Source organism: Ranitomeya variabilis, chromosome 5, assembly GCF_051348905.1.
Source record: "Ranitomeya variabilis isolate aRanVar5 chromosome 5, aRanVar5.hap1, whole genome shotgun sequence".
NCBI lineage: Eukaryota > Metazoa > Chordata > Amphibia > Anura > Dendrobatidae > Ranitomeya > Ranitomeya variabilis.
In genome coordinates this window covers 15,099,960-15,118,244 of record NC_135236.1, presented here as the reverse complement: position 1 = coordinate 15,118,244, position 18,285 = coordinate 15,099,960, and positions in this window count along the sequence as shown.

Here is an 18,285-nt window from a genome sequence, read left to right as displayed (position 1 = left end):
TATGCAGGTAAAGTCAGACAATATGGGTCGAGGGTTGTGGTGTTTTTAAATGCCACAAAGGCTTTTGATAGTGTGGAATGGCGTTATTTGTGGGCGGTTATGAAGGCTATAGGTTTTGGCGAGAGGTTTATAATTTGGGTGCAATTGTTATATGCCTCTCCAAGAGCCAGGATACGAGTAACTGGGCTCTTGTCGGGGGATTTCCCTTTGTATAGGGGAACAAGGCAGGGGTGCCCCTTGTCTCCTCTCTTGTTTGCAATTGCTGTTGAGCCCTTGGTGGCAGTGATATGGAGGTATAGGGACATAAAGGGATTTAGATACGGAAACTATGAAGAAAAGATTGCCCTGTACGCGGACAAAAGTTGTGGAAGCCGGAGGACAAGGAGGAGAGCATGGTCAGTTGTCCTCTTTGTGATGACACGGAAGTATTGACTGTTACCAGTAGGGTTGAGCGACTTTTATTTTTATAGGATCGGGTCGAGTTTCACGAAACCCGACTTTCTCAAAAGTCGGGTCGAGTGAAATCGGCCGATCCTATAAAAAAGTCGGGGTCGGGGTCGGCTGAAACGCGAAACCCAATGCAGTGCAATGGGATGCTATGGTTCCCAGGGTCTGAAGGAGAGGAAACTCTCCTTCAGGCCCTGGGATCCGTATTTAAGTGTAAAATTAAGAATTAAAATAAAAAATATTGATATACTTACCTTCTGATGCGCCCTGGTAGTAACCGGCATCTTCCGGTCCTAAGAATGGCGCTTGAAAGACCTTTCGAATGCTTCCCGGCTTGTGATTGGTCGCGGCGGCCCACGTGACCACTGAGCGACCAATCACAACAAGCCGTGACGTAATTCTCAGGTCCTAAATTCCTCATTCTAGGAATTTAGGCCATGAGAATTACGTCACGGCTTGTGATTGGTCGCTGAGCGGTCACGTGGGCCGCCGCGACCAATCACAAAGCCGTGACGTCATTTAAGGCCCTTCACGCGCTAATTCTTAAGAAGGAAGGCTGCCGGAAAGAAGCCGAGGGTGAGTATATTCCTATTAGGTATATACTCACCCTCGGAAGCACCCTGCTTCTTTCCGGCAGCCTTCCTTCTTAAGAATTAGCGCGTGAAGGGCCTTAAATGACGTCACGGCTTTGTGATTGGTCGCGGCGGCCCACGTGACCGCTCAGCGACCAATCACAAGCCGTGACGTAATTCTCATGGCCTAAATTCCTAGAATGAGGAATTTAGGACCTGAGAATTACGTCACGGCTTGTTGTGATTGGTTGCTCAGCGGTCACGTGGGCCGCCGCGACCAATCACAAGCCGGAAAGCATTCGAAAGGTCTTTCAAGCGCCATTCTTAGGACCGGAAGATGCTGGTTACTACCAGGGCGTATCAGAGGGTGAGTATATCAATATTTTTTATTTTAATTCTTTATTTTACACTTAAATGTGGATTCCGATACCGAGTTCCGATATCGCAAACATATCGGAACTCGGTATTGGAATTCCGATACCAGATTCAGAAGATCGCCGACCTCATGGCCGACCCCACACAGGGGTCGGGTCGGGTTTCATGAAACCCGACTTTGCCAAAAGTCGGCGACTTCTGAAAATGGTCGACCCGTTTCGCTCAACCCTAGTTACCAGTCTATGTTCCGCTGCCTTTCCCATTACCCTCATGTTCTCAAAATTTTGGGTGACAGGGAATACTGATTGGTGACACTTCCAGACCCACGCTACAAGGAGAACTTTATTTCTCTTATTCCAGAAGCAGACAGGTGTAGTACAATGTTGGAGGACCATAGGGCTCTTCTTGCTGAATTATTAAAACAATTTCCATCTGAAAACGCTGGCAGAAGAGGTCACAGTTCATTGGCCAAGCAAGTAGTACAGATGAGAGAGACACAACTCCAATCCAGCAGAGGCAGTGGAACACTGACAAAGTTCGGGGAGAGTTTTCTCACACCGTCTTATCGCCCTGGCCTTGAGGTGTTGAGGACTGTCAGAAGGAGTGCTTTGTTTTGGAAAATGCAGAGGGAGTACCTTGCTACCAACGTCCTCTGTCATTCCTCTGTGGCCTTTAATTATTGTTTTCCAAAGCTGAACACGGAACATGAACTATCTCTCTACTGTGAACGTGCGCTATACTCATTGTCATGGAGCTCACGGTGCCTCCCATTGTAGCGGTCACTGTGAACATGGCTCCTCGCTTTCTGGCAGTAACGCTTTTATTGGTGGGAGCACACGCCTTCGTAACACAGAGACAGAGTACAACACCGCTAAAGCGTTCACACTCTGCTCCTCAGACTTTCTATGTGCGCAGTGACTACCTCTAGGCAGAAGATGATGATGGCGGGAGTTGGAGTTGGAGCATTTAACACAGTCATGAAGCAGCCATAACAACTTGAAAGAGAAGTATTTTTAATGAGATACCACACTGTTCGATATATGGCCTGAATTTGTTATCTTTGTAAACTAAAATAGTGTACCGAACTAGGGTAACAGACATCAAATACAGCTAAATGTAGGCCTGAAATCCACATTTTGTAGGCCACAAACACATCAGACGTCTGACAGCGATACCACACTGCCAAATATGTGTCTTTTTTATTTTGGAAGCTAAATAGCGCTCTATAGAATAAGATTATCAAACAGCAAAAAAAGGGGTAAACCGGCCTACAACGCCCAAACTTGGAGCAGAGATATATGACAGCTGTAAAAAGAAATACCACACAGGCAAATCTGTGGCCTTTCAATTTTTTTTTAGGCAAAATAGTGATGTATAGAATTTGACAGCCAGAAAAAAAAATACCGGCCTCCACTGACCAAACTTGGAGCACGCAGATATATGAGGCCTTTTTCAATGACTTTAAAGCACAAAAAAAAAGAGGGGCACAGGGGTAGCACACACAACTATTCTACGTATGTCTGACAAACTATAATTTTTCAACAGGCCTCAGTCTGACATACAGTCTGTTCTATTTTTTTTTTTTGGGGGGGGAATTTTTTTGGAAAAAAAAGGTATATAGACAGTAAATAAGCTGCAGCAGCAGGCAGTTATGGAGCTTTGGGGGGGATGCAGTGGGGCAATGGACGCACATACAGTGCCTGCAGGCCTTGTGTGGATATGTTGTGCCCTGCCTACCTAGCGCTGCAATATCAGGACCCATGAATTAGCCCTAAAAAGGACTGTTGGTTTCTCAGGAGTTGTGGATGTAAGAGTTGCAGCACCTACAATGAGTCTAAAACCACGATTCTGATCCTATCTCGGCAGCAGCTCTCCCTACTCTCGCTGAATCAGGAGCTGAATGCGGCGAGCAGGGCGGCGCCAGGTCTCTTATACTTAGGATGATGCTGTGCGGCCCAGCCAATCACTGCACGACCACAACAAAGATGGCTGCGGCATTTCATGGCCTGGCAGACAATCCCCGCACCGTGATTGGGTCTCTAAAGTCCGCCAAAAATGCTGGGTGGAGACACCAGTTCCCGCCGAATAATCCCGGAAATTCTCGCTGTTCACCAAGTACACCGAGCATAGTGATAATCGGGCGAGTAATGAGTAGTGGTGAGCATGTTCGCTCATCACTATTCTTCACCAAAAATTGACATTTGGTTTCTTTATGTTTGAAGCATGATATGTGGGAAAAGGTTGAAAAGTTCCAGAGGGCCGAATACTTTCGCAAGGCACTGAATACCTGCTTTTCTATTAGCCGTTCCCACCTGCCTGTCCATTAGCCATGCCAGCCTGCCTCTCCATCAGCTGTGCCGGTCTATCAGTTGTGTCCACCTTTGTTTCACCAAGTCCAACCTTGGATGTATGGCGGCTGACGGTACTGTGATCCGAGGAGAAACAAGGGAGAGGGGAGCAGGTGCTACACTATGAGTATTTTTGGGTAGATGACAGCTGACCCCCAAGGGAAAGGAGGGAAGAATGGCCAGATATGTAAACTTGGCAAGTACAGGCAGAAATGGCTGATAGACAGACATACTGGCACAGTTGATGACCAGGCAGGCTGGCATGGCTTATGAACAGGTAGGCTGGCACGGTTGATGGACAGGCAGGCTGGCAAAGCTGATGGACAGCCAGTTTGGAACTGCTGATAGAAGAGCAGGTATACAGGAATATACAGGAACTCAGCGACTCTACCTGGGGAGAGAAGCAAAAGGCAGAGATGCTGGCGCTACAGTAAGCACTGATGTTTACCAGGGTCACTGGAGCACACCGTTACCACATAATCCTAGTTAGCTTAGAGCAATAGTTACAAAGCAGACAGAATTGATGGTCAATTCTCCATAAAACAAGCTGTAATCATTAGATCAACTAAGGTGAATTTGAATGCTTCTGATCATAAGCATTATCGCTCAGTATTCATCTGTGAACATGGGATTGGCCCTTTTTAAAAAATGTTGCTAAAAAAGAGATGAGGCAACGTCGTCAACTGCAATGAATAGTACTTGTAAAAATGAATGTTTCACCATTGAATCCAATGTTAAATGCACCAAGCGATACAATGATTGCTTCATCGGCATAATGTCATGACTTCAGCAAGTTAATCATTGTTCACACATCATAAAAAATAGATTGGATACTTAAGAGAATTGACTCAGACAAGAGATAAGAGGGAGCAGAGGTAACAGATCAAGAGTCTGGGATCTGCAGTGGAGATGGTTTGGTCTCCTGCATGAGATTAGAGATTGGTTCTCCACTTTCTTACTGCTGGTTGTCCAGCTGTCAGGTCATCCTAAAAACAAAAGCCTGTCTGTAAATTACCAAATGGGCGACTCGGTGTGAAGATCGTCATACATAGGTAGTTGAATTGTTTCAAACAAAATTAACATTTTAATAACAAACTATTGTCTTACCAGACCAATGATGACTGACATCTTCTTAAAACTTTGTTTAAAATTTTCGGCATGTGGTCCTTTCTAAAGAACATTTCCAGATACCCAAAAGATCATCCTTCCTATACCCAATCTTTGGCCTCTATTTATTTATTTATTTAGCAGTATTTAGCAATGTGCATGGCTGCATAGGTGAAATGGCAGTCCTCTACGTAATTGACTAATGGATATTAAAAAAATCCACCCACTGCTTTGTAAGATATAGGACCAACCAATATTCTTATAACCAAAAAGTATCTGGGTAAATAAGAGAGATGCAACTAAGCATAACACAGGCCAAAAGAAAAGTGGTGCTACAAAATATCTTATAAATATATCAATCGTATTCAATGTGAAATATAACACATTTTGATAAAAAACAGAATAACTCAATTAAGGGCTAACAACAAATGTCCCAAGTCTATAAACAGTGTATAATTAGTATGCCCACAGATACATTGCCTGATGGGTAATATATACAGATAGAAGAGTATAGGAGGCAAACTCACATAGTAATAATGTGGAGACCTATTAGGTGTGTAACCCTGCGCCCCAACATGCGTTTCGCTCAGCTATGTCAGAGGGTGTGATTAAAGGTACCGTCACATTAAGCGACGCTGCAGCGATAGCGACAGCGATGCCGATCGCTGCAGCGTCGCTGTTTGGTCGCTGGAGAGCTGTCACACAGACCGCTCTCCAGCGACCAGCGATGCCGAGGTCCCCGGGTAACCAGGGTAAACATCGGGTTGCTAAGCGCAGGGCCGCGCTTAGTAACCCGATGTTTACCCTGGTTACCAGCGTAAAAGTTAAAAAGACAAACAGTACATGCTCACCTGCGCGTCCCCCAGCCTCTGCATCCTGACGCTGACTGAGCTCCGGCCCTAACAGCACAGCGGTGACGTCACCGCTGTTGCTTTCACTTTCAGTTTAGGGCCGGCGCTTTAGTGTCAGGAAGCAGAGGCTGGGGGACGCGCAGGTGAGTATGTACTGTTTGTTTTTTTAACTTTTACGCTGGTAACCAGGGTAAACATCGGGTTACTAAGCGCGGCCCTGCGCTTAGTAACCCGATGTTTACCCTGGTTACCAGTGTAAAATATCGCTGGTATCGTCGCTTTTGCTGTCAAACACGGCGATACACGGCGACCTAGCGACCAAATAATGTGCAGACCTTCTAGCAGCGACCAGCAATTTCACAGCGGGATCCAGATCGCTGCTGCGTGTCAAATACAGCGATATCGCCATCCAGGTCGCTGCAACGTCACGGATTGCTGGCGATATCGCCTAGTGTGACGGTACCTTTAGCCTCACATACACAATAGAGAGTTGTCGGATGAGCGATGGTTTGGCTGATAATTTGACTGAGCACCTATATTCAGAATTCATAGATTGTAGGAGAAATGCATCACAGTATATAGAAAACCAATATAAGAGAATGCAAGCCAATAAAATCAGAATGTACTTTATTAATTATTAATAGTGATGAGCAAACGTGCTCGCCACTACTCATTACTCACCCGAGTATCACTGTACTCGGTGAGCACCGAGCATTTCCAGGATTACTCAGCGGGAATGTGCGTCTCCACCCTGCATGTTTGATATTCTTTAGAGACCAGATCAACATGCAGGGATTGTCTGCCATGCTCTGTAATACAGCAGCCATCTTTGTTGTGGTCTTGCAGTGATTGGCTGGCCGCACAGCGTCATCAGGGGTATAAGAGACCTGGCGCCGCCCTGCTCTCCGCATTCAGCTCTGGAATCAGACAGTGTAGGGAGAGCAGCTGCTGAGATAGGGTCAGATTTGGGGATTTCTTAGCCAGTGTGGAATCTACCATTCTAAACTCATTAAATCCAGCTAAACCAACAGTCCTTCTAAGGACAAATTACGGAGTATATAGGCTGCAGTGTCAGGTAGGCAGGGGAGGGTACGTTGCTCTATACATATCAGTGCAAGGCCTGCAGGCACTGTATGTGTGTATATTAGTGTTGAGCATTCCGATAACGCAAGTATCGGGTATCGGCCAATATTTGCAGTATCGGAATTCCGATACCGAGTTCCGATTTTTTCCGCATATCGGATACCGGAATCGGAAGTTCCCATAATTCAAAGAGCCAGAATTCAGCCAATGAGGAATCATTAGAAGTGTGGGCACATCCTGCTCTGCATGGTGGGCATGTAACTACTGGCATGGCTGTGATTGGCTGCTGAAATTATGTCATGATGCACTATAAAAGTCGCTGCCGCCATTTTGGCTTCACTCTGCTGTGAATTCAGTTAGGGACAGGACGCTGCTCTTCTGACTGAGGGCCAGTTTAGAGATAGTGATTTGCTTCATTGTGCTTTGCCCAGGCTAATATAGCAACTGCTGTGTGAGAACCTTGTTTTTGCCTTGCAGCGCTGTTCACGGCTGTCTGCACGGTCTCTGTGTGAGTGCAGCTCACTCTGTAGTCTGTTCTGCAGCCACAGCTGGTTGTAGTCAGCTCAGGGTGCGTCACTGCCTCATACCGTTCCATTGTCCGTTTTTCAATTAGTGCAGCCTGCTGCACATTTTTTCAAATTTATCCTATTAGTGGCTTTCCATCCATATCCAGCTAGATTGCGGAAAAACACTATATAGGATTACATAGAGGAGCTTTTTTGCTGCTGAGGATGATGAAGAAGAAAGTGTGGGAGAAGTTAAAAAGAAGGTGAAGAGCGTGGAAGTAGTGAAACATCTATATCTGACAAAATATAAAAAATCTTAACATAGTCAATATCTTTGTAACTCCGAACGTCTGAAAAAAAAAATAATGATTCCTGCTATTCTATTTAATTGGGCTAAACCTCTGTGCCTTTAATGTCTCCGCCACCTCCCCCAATACATCCTACATTATTCTTAGTTGTTTTCCTTCATGTAGAATTAACCTACAAGGAAAGAAAGGGTTTATATTAATTCCGATATTTTTGTCCCATTGACTTGCATTGGTATCGGGTATCGGTATCGGCGATATCCGATATTTTTTGAATATCGGCCGATCCAATCCGATTCTGATACTTCTGGATATCGGAAGGTATCGCTCAACACTAGTGTATATAGATATCACTGCATACATCAAGAGGGTCCATTCCGTTACTGTCAGCTGCTGCTACCTATAGCATATATTGACCGGGCCAGGTATAATTGGCTAGGAAAATTTTTTCTGCCAGGTTAATAGAGATTATTGTATTGCAAAGTGTGAGATAGCGTTTACTGCATGTGTTGGGGGTCACTCGCTTAGCAACGGGACTCAGTCACACACGCATGCTTTTCTCACAAAAACAGTGCATGCGGTTTATTTTAGGCAGCATAAGCAGCACTGCAGGCCATGTTGCACATCACAGGCCTACCATATAGTTCATTTATATACATTTTAACTTTGATACTTCATATTCGGCTTTGAACCGCAGTCAGTTACCGTGGCTGACCGCATGCCAAACAGTTCATTAATGTCCATGGAGCACAACAGGCACCAACACACAACATTTAGGTTGCAGGCACTACACATGCTGGACCTTACTCCATCCAGTTACCATGGGTGACTGCACAGTTCATTAACTGACCCCCTGTCAGTGCACACAATTCCCCACACTCTGGGTTACCTTCCAGGAGCTCTTGCTCCACACGCTGACTCCTGTCAGTCCTCTCTCCTCCAGGGAAACTGCCGAACCAGGATCACCAACTTGCCTGGCAGGCACATATCAGTTAGTCCAGATCCTCAGATGGGCTGTAGCTCCCCAATGCAGTACCATCACAGACTATGCATACACTCCTTCCATGTGCTCTTCAGGAAGTCCTACTCCCAGAATGTTCCAACACAGGTTGTGCTATTCAGGAATCCAAAAACTAAGTGAAAAGGGGTGCAGTATTCATTGGTGTAAAGCAAGTCACTGAGGGGTGTACTATCTAGTCTATATATACACAATATTGAACCAAAAGAAGAAAGAATAGAATAATAATGTTATGCACGACCACTCTTCATATATATATAAAAATATCAAGAACACCTTTATTGAAACCTCACAATGTACATAAAAACATTTAAAACAAGTACAAAAAATCAGTACAAAAATTCACACTCCAAAACACGAGCCACCTGTCATATAGAAAAAGCATAAGAAACAATTATGTATATATACCCAACACCATGTGCACAAGGATACCATAATCTGTATCTGGTCCAAACCTACGGTCCATATATCACAAATTGCAATACCATCAGTTATTAAAACCTGAAATCAATGTCCCTTGTATTTGGGAGTCAATGCAGAGGACCCAAAAGCAGACAATATATGTAATCCAACTGGATACAACCTGATCCATCAGTGATAGTAGAGTCAAAGTCCAAGATCCACTGATCCTGAGGTCATTAGGTAAGTATGCTGGATTGTAAAGGTGTACCGGAGGTATATAAAGAACAGGGCTCCAAACAGTTAATTTCCCATGGAAGGGGAAAAAGCCAGGTATAATAACCACAAAATGGAGAGTGAGTGTGAGGAAAGCAGACCCCACGTGTATTGCTGCCACAGCAGCTTCGTCAGGGGAAGTGGCCTGGAGGTGATCATGACCAGGTTATTCAGGAATCCTACTCCCAGGACTTCCAACACAGGCCACTCAGTGCCCTATTCAGGACATTCGTCCCCACCTGGGACCGTCCAACACACAAGTCTCTGGGTGCACTTAACAGGGATCTGATCCTACTCCCAGGATCTCCCAACACACAGGTCTTCAGATCCATGGCCTCACAGTGTGCGTTTTTTAGGGATCCAGTCCATACTCAGGACCTCCCAACACACAAGCCATCCAGGATCTACACAGTCTCCATTACAGAGAATACCACACCACCATGTGTTAGGGCTGGTGGAATGCACCGAGTAAATACTGAGATAATATAGGTGCGTTCGCAGCCTGGGGTCCACCGTGCAGGAGTGGAACCTGCTGCTAGTTAATGGCTGCACTATATGGTGGTACAACGCCTGAATAGACATGGGTTCCATCACCCGGTCTGCATAGGAGCGAACTCTGTTGCTTCACAGAGTCGCCGGGATTAGGATAATGCTGTGCCCTGTTAACCTCACTGAGGATCACAGCTCACTAACAGAGCAAGTAGCATACAGTGGTCATATAGTCAGCGTCAGCACACAAACAACTCCTCTCCAGAGGTGCCATAATTCTAGTGGCTATTCGCCAGCCCTAAATTCACACACACAAACTCCTCTCCGGAAGTGCTGGAATTCTAGTGGCTATACAGCCGACCCTGAGCACATGCAGACACAGACCACAAGGTAGCTAAGCTCATAAACATAAGTTGATACTAGCGCATGGCCGTGCAGCTCTCCAGGACCTTCCTAGTGGTCCAATAGGAACTGCTTCAGGACCTGAGCATGTGACCCCCGACCTCCAATAAGAGGTCGTCCATTGGGCATGCCCAGTAGAGGAAATGCAGGAATTAGTCCCAGGAGCATCTGCTCACCGCAGAACAGTGCTGGTTACAATGGCTGAGTCTGGAAGATCAGCAGTAACCAAGCACACAGCATCTGCCTGAGCCAGATGCTGGGACCGATGTTTCCACTGAGCCGGCTCCACTGTGGCCAGAGAAGAATGCAGTGGAGATGGCTCGAGATTCCCCCTGTGCAGAGTCGGGAACTCGACCCCTAACAGATATTACTGAATGTCTTCTGTTGTCATCCTAAAGGGTCTTTATATATAGAAGGCATTGTATGGGATCTCACAGATATATTGTTATGACCACTATTAATAGGAGCATATTATGATATAATATTGTTGTTAATCTTTTCTGTGGTCACATATATGAATAGGGTAAATCCTATTTGACCAGTTGAGAGTTTTGTTATTCCACCTGTAAGCGCTCTGGTGTCCCCTAGACGGCATTTTGCTTTTTAATGTGGAATTTATGATGTTATTAATAAATAATTGAGCTTTTATATTGTTTGGGATGTCTTTTTTATCCTATATATTATTATTGATATAGGATTGGTTGGTACATTTATATGAAGTGCCATTGGTACTATGGGACAGATGGTGTATTAAATTACCACATTTCCAGACTGCTTGCCCTGGAAATGTTGCCATTTATGCTTGTGGAGACGGAATCTTTCTGCAAGCTCATGGTAGCGGCTGTCCCTCGGTACTCGGCCCCAAGCTGCCACTATTTTTCCTAGTGTGCCTTCCCCATCTTAAACAAGCACGTGTCCCATAACATTAGCAGTGCCCTGACCAATGCTGTGACTGGACAAGTGCTTGAGATTAGGGATGCAACATCTTCCTGGGTGAACATTGTGGAAGCCGGGACCCAGTCGGACCCTGGGAAAGAACACGTGCTACCAACACCGAGGATTGTGAGCCCTGGTTCAATTAGGGTTGCTACCACCTTCTACAGCAGTTACTGCACCTCCTCCTCCTCACCCTCCATCTCTCAAATGTCAACATCAGCAAACACTGCAGCACTGACTCGGTCAAGCGTTAACAACCTCTGCTAAAGCTAATAAGCTTTGGTGACAATCCGACCATAATGGTTAGTTGAAAGGTCTAACAGACCAGACTTATCTGTGGCTATCACCACTGAATCTACAACCAGGCATGGTTATCTGTGATGCTTGACACATTAGTGGCATCTCTGATGCTTGGTAACCTTGCACATGTACCATGTCGGGTCCACGTGCTCAATTTATTGGTTCATCGGTTTCTCAAAATCTATTCATATCTGCCTGAGCTATTTGTGAAAGTATGTCATCTGTGCCCATTTCTGCAAGCCGGCTATATCTGCCGCCGCCCTGGCAATGCTGCAGCAGCATTTGCAATTTCCAGCTCATCGAATGGTGTGCGATGTCACCACCATGTGTTGGAACTCAATAGTACATTTGTTGACATGGAGGCTTTTTGAGAAGCAGAGGGCAGTAGTTGAATAACAGCTACACCATGCACGTCAGTATTCCGGTCATCCTCCATACATTAGAGCTGATGAGTGGGCATGGATAGTTTCAAAGTGAAGGACAGCATCCAATCCAGGTGAAGATCATAGATTCTTTATAGTGCACACTATGGCACAATAAAGAATCTATGATCTTCACCTGGATTGGATGCTGTCCTTCACTTTGAAACTATTGGTATGTAAATCTCCTTTTGGATCCAGTGGAGTTAGGACGTGCAACCATTTGTCACGGTAGTGCTGTCAGCCGCCATCTTTTGCTATTTGGAGTGGGCATGGATGTCTGACATCCGTGTGGTTCGCCAAAATTTTAATGACTGGATTAAGATGGTGAGTGATGATGACACCATAATCAGAGTCACCATCCTGTTTGTCTACTGAAAAGCTTGCTGCTCACAATTAAAGAGGAGGTTTTGCAGGCGGAGCAAGTTGAGATGAGCAAGAAACAATACTGGGTGATGCTACACAGAGACCCTCCACTGCATCTCTTCAAGGGGTATTGGAGTACCTTCTTCTATTTTTTGGCATCCCTTGCAGTTAATGCATGTACTTTACCAGTGTAGGAGACTCACTACTTAGTAATGGGAAAAATGTGTGTCTTTGGATCCACCTTCAAGTTGCTGGAATTTTTTTTAAAAAAAACAAAAGAGCTAACAGGTTCTATTATAAGATCCTGTGTGATGATGTGGGCTGTCCTCCATATCAGGCTGAGTAGATGCGACACCCTCCACTATATTCACCAGCAATGTTGATGAAATAATGGTTCTTGATGATGCTACATTAAACCAATCACTTATTTCAGGCTAATTCAAATAGAATCTATTCTATCATAATAATACTGCATCTGCAATTTGTGTAGGGTGGGGTGTGGTATTAGGCATAGCGTATTTCAGGCGTTTAGTCATAGATTATTACCTTATAAATTCTAAGCCTTCCTGATGCTGCTTTTTGTCAATGGACTCATTGACCAATTTGTTTTTTTAAGGTAAATTGCACTCTGAAAATTTATCAAAGATGCCAGTGTTACTTGCATTCTTACAGATTTAGTGGCTGCAACATACAAGAAAAAAATCTTTTCAGGGCCAATTCAAATCCCTTCTGTATTCTACAGAATTCTATAATACTGCTCTTATCTGAAATTCATCCATGCTGAGGTGTTGCAGTAGGAATAGCATATAACAGGCATCTAGTCAGGGATTACTGCCTTATGAATTCTAAGCCTTCGTGTTGCTTTCTTCCATGAACTCATTGACCAATTCATGCTTTTTAGCTTAATCTGTACTCTAAAATGCATCAAAGCTGCCAGTATAACCTGCTGTAATCCTGCCACATGCAAGAAAAAATATGTCAGGGCCAGTTTAAATCCCTTCTATATTCTACAACCGCTCTTATCTGCAATTCTTGTAGAGTTAGGTGTGGCAGTAGGAATAGCGTATAACAGACATCTAGTTAGGGATTATTGCCTTATAAAATCTAAACCTTGCTGCTGTATTTTCCCTTGCTCTCATCAACCGAATTACCAATTCTGAACTTGTCAGTGATTTGTTTCCATCTATTTCAGGGTGGATCTTGAAGCATGATTGGGGTCATTGTCCTGCTGGAAAACCCATGACCTACTACAACGCAAACCCAGCTTTCTGACCCAGGGCACTAGAAAGAAAATGTCACTGTTCATTTGTGCCAGTTTCTTCAGGAGGTTTTTCAAATCTATCTGTGATTGGTTCATTGGGGTATCTTCCATTATCATGATGTATAATAACAAAGAAACTGGCACAAATGAACAGTGACATTTTCTTTCTATCCAGATGCAAGAAAGAAGACCTAATCCCTTAAGGCCCACTGTAGTATTCTTTAAATGTTGTGCTTTTTTCTTATTCATCTATTTGTAATCTTGCCTGAAGAAGGAGCCACTGTGCTCTGAAAGCTGCAAACATATTATTTTCTGGTTAGCCAATAAAGGTATCATTCCTAGAATACTTTTGTCATCATTGGGCAGAAAAGTATTCACATCAATTTTTCTGGCTAACACCATACCACAATACAATTTGTTATTGTACATCATGTGTTTTACCCAAAAAAATATATCTTGGTTCTTATCTGTTCACGAGACACCTGCTGGCCCTTTAACAATAGAAAGGGCAACCTGATGGCCTTCTTCCCATGGTGATGGCCGACTGATGCCCATGGAAAAAAAAAAACTTTCAAACTTTCAATGTGTCTGATCACACACCACATAGCCAGATAATGTATTAAAATTATAAAATTACCATATGTACTCGAGTATAAGCCGAGATTTTCAGCCCATTTTTTTAAGGCTGAAAGTGCCCCTCTCGGCTTATACTCGAGTCGTTGTCCCAGGGGGTCGCGGGGGAGGGGGAGCAGCGGCTGTCACATACTCACCTGTTCCTGGTGCGGTCCCTGCATGTCCGATGGTCTCCGGGCACCGGCAGATCTTCCTGTGTTCAGCGGTCTCATGGTATCGCTCATTAAAGTAATGAGTATGGATGCATATTCATTACTTTAATGAGCGGTAAGTGAGCGCTGAACATAGGAAGAAGCTGCCGGCTCCTGGAGACCATCTGACAGTGAGATGCTGCCAGGGACTGCACCGGGAGCAGGTGAGTATAACGGGGAGGGTGAGCATTGCGCAATAATCACCTGACCCCGTTCCATCGCCGGGCGCTGCTCCGTCTTCCGAGTCCTCTGCCTGTAACTGTTCAGGTTAGAGGGTGTGATGACGTGTTTAGTGTGCGCCGCCCTCTGCTTGAACAGTCAGAGAGCCGGAAGACAGAGCAGCTTGCAGTGGTGGAATGAGGACAGGTGAATATCGCAAGTTTCGGGGGCCTGAGCGATGAGAGGTGAGTATGTGATTTTTTAATTTTAATCACAACAACAGCATATGGGGCATAATCTATGTAGCATCTTATGGGGCACAATCTATGGAGCATCTTATGGGACCATCAACCTTTATACAGCATTGTATGGGACAAATGTTTCTATGGTCATCTTATGGGGCCATCATTAACCTTTGTGCAGCATATTATATTTTAATATGGAGCATCTTATGGGGCCCATCATGAACTGTATGGAGCATTATATTGGGCTCCTGATTCAATATGGATATTCAAAAACACTTAACCTACTGATGTCTCAATTCATTTTACCTTTATTGGTATCTATTTTTATTTTTGAAATTTACCAGTAGCTGCTGCATTTGCCACCCTAGGCTTATACTCGAGTTATTAAGTTTTCCCAGTTTTTTGTGGCAAAATTAGGGGTCTTGGCTTATACTCAGGTCGACTTGTACTCAAGGACAGTATATACAGTACATTCCTGGTTGAATGTTTTTTTCACCATTGAACACAATGCAAAAGTGCAAAAAAAGTAGCAAAAACACTGAGTGTGAACATAGCCAAAGGTGTGAAATGAAGAAAAAAGAACGGCACTGAGTAGCGTGCTTTACTCACTGGTGTGGAGAAGTGGTCTCTGACTCACAGGCCTCAATGCAGGAACGTAGTTCACGGTGTTGAAGGTGCATGACATGAAGTGCACATAAGGAAGTCCATTAAAAGAAAAAAAGTGCAGCAACACTTCAAAATCCAGTGACGAAAAAACCTTAGTCCTACATTTCAAGAGTATTGCATGGACAAGGTAATGCAAGCAGGTACAGGGCAGATGGTACAGGCAGAGAAACAGGACGAAGGCCGTTTCGTGTTATACAGGCTTCCACGGGTCCAGATGACCTAACAGATGATCTGGACCCGTGGAAGCGTGTATAATGCAAAATTGCCGTCATCCTGTTCTCTGCCTGTACCTGCTTGCATTACCTTGTCCATGCAATACGCTTGAAATAAAGGACTAAGGTTTTTTTGTCACTGGATTTTGAAGTGTTGCTGCATTTTTTCTCTCTTTTAATAGCCAAAGGTGTGGAGGAGCAATTTTTTGTCTTATTTATTTTGCTTTATATACAAGTCTTTATCCTGGAAAGAATGTGTTAGGTGTTGAGATCCCTCCTCTGCACAGGGGGAATCTCGAACCATCTGCGCTGCGGTCTCCCATTCTTCTCCAGCCACAGTGGAGTATGCTCAGCGGAGACGTCGGTCCCAGTGTCTAGCTCAGGTTGATACTGGATGACTGGTTACTGCTGCCTTTCCAGCTTCTGCCATTGTAGCCAGTACTGGGCAGTGGCAAGCAGACGTGTTTGGGACTAAGTCCTGCTCTTCCCTTTCTGAGCATGCCCAGGGCAAGATCTCTCGTTGGAGATCAGGGTTCACATGCTTAGATACTGCAGCAAATCCCATTGGTCCTTTAGGAAGGTCCTGAAGGTGTTCTTCTTCTGTGGCTGACTCCCATTGGTCCTTCTGGGAAGGTCCTGTTCTTGCTGCAGATATAAAAGGTTTGCACGGCCATGCACTAGTGTACATTTGGAACCATGTGTGTGTTGATGAGTGCAAGTCGTTCTTTAAAATCCCCTCCCTTGTGTATGACTGTTCGCAAAAGGTGGATGCTTGCTGTCTAGCACCCGACTAAGCTGTCAACATAAAGACACACGATACAGCGTCTATTGCTGTAACTGCCAGTGCGGGTCAGCATGTGACCATCAGACCGTGACGGGAGTTAGTGGACAATATTCCTCGCTGCTGACAGAATGGAGACGTATATCCCAGTATGGTGAGTAAGGTGGTGGTTAATTTCAAAGCATTTCGTAGTATATAACTTCTACTTCAGGTTAAATGCTTCAAAACACATTGAACTAAACCACCACCTTACTCTCCATACTGGGATATACGTCTCCATTCTGTCGGCAGCGCGGAATATTGTCCACTAACTCCTTTTTCATGGCCTTGAACGTTTATTGTGTTCCACATTGTCCCTTTGCAGTTTCATTTTGTATATTCACTGCCTATCACTGTTCACAATGGACACATCTCTGCACAGGGGTCAGTTCCCACTTTATGCATTCAGTGTTCCTCTCATATTTTCTTACGCTGGTAATTTTTATTCCTACATTACTGTATAATGAACTTGTCACTATGTACTGTGTATTTGCACTGATGACTTTATCCTATACGTTTAGCTTCTGGCCACATTGTCACCTCGTTGCCGTTCATGCAGTTTATGCTCAAGTAACTTTCTTTTGAATGTTTATATCTGGGGTCACTTTATATATTTTAACCTGTGTATATATAATACGATTCTATGAACATTAAAGTAATTGTGCACTTATAAAAAATATTCCTGATATTGTCAACATGTTCATAATCATGGTACACCCTGAAATCATGCCTTTTTTCATTTATTCAGTGCAATTTATTCCCTTAAATAATTTTTATTTGTCTATCATATACAGTTGTGCTCAAAAGTTTACATACCCCAGAAGAATTTTTGCTTTCTTGGCCTTTTTTCAGAGAATATGAATGATAACATCAAAACTTTTCCTCCACTCATGATTAGTAGTTGGGTGAAGCCATTTATTGTCAGACTACTGTGTTTACTCTTTATAAATCATAATGACAACTCAAAACATCCAAATGACCCTGATCAGTAGTTCACATCCCCTGGAGATTTTGGCCTGATGACAAGCACAGAAGTTGACACAAATGGGCTAAAGGTAACGTCCTCATCTGTGACCAGTTCGCTTGTAATCAGTGTGTGTGTATAAAAGCTGAGTGAGTTTCTGGGATCCAGACAGACCCTTGCATCTTTCATCCAGCCACTGACTTTTCCAGCAACAGAATCCCAGATGGAGGATCATAGCAGCCAGGAAAATTACAAATCTTTGTAAAATGAATATAAAAAAAAATCACAAAAAAGTCTGGAAATGCAACAATGTCATGTCTCTCAATAGAGATCCTGTGAGTATCAGTTTTGAAACGCATAACATTCCCTTTTCTTGTTATTCTGATCGTATTTTCCATTGACAAATGTTTTTATCTAATTTTTGAATAAGTAATAATGATTTTAATGGAAGTTATCAGAGTGCTGGAACGTTGGCTTGCGGTGCCAAATCTCCTGCACTGCTCCTGTGCATGAGGGTGAATTGAATCAATTTATATTTTAATGCCTGTATACTTGATCTATTTTGAGACTATATTTTAATAAAGATTTTAAAGCAGGGGAACAATAATAAAACAATAATAACAAAAATAAAGCAGGGGAACAACTGGCGTTACTGAACCCCAATGACACATTGGCGGGTGTTTTTCTCTGTGCAGCCAGCACTTCCGAGCACCAACTGGCGGTGTTAGAGCCCAGGGTCAGCAGGAGGAGCAGAGGTGCAGAGTGTAGGCCGAAGCCTGCACTGGAGGCAGCTTTGTGTCTGCATGGCGTTTGCAGGACATGTTGCCGGCTACACAGCAGGGGAACAGCTGGCGTTACTGAACCCCACTGACACATTGACGGGTGTTTTTCTAAGTGAAGCCAGCACTTCCGAGCACCAACTGGCGGTGTTAGAG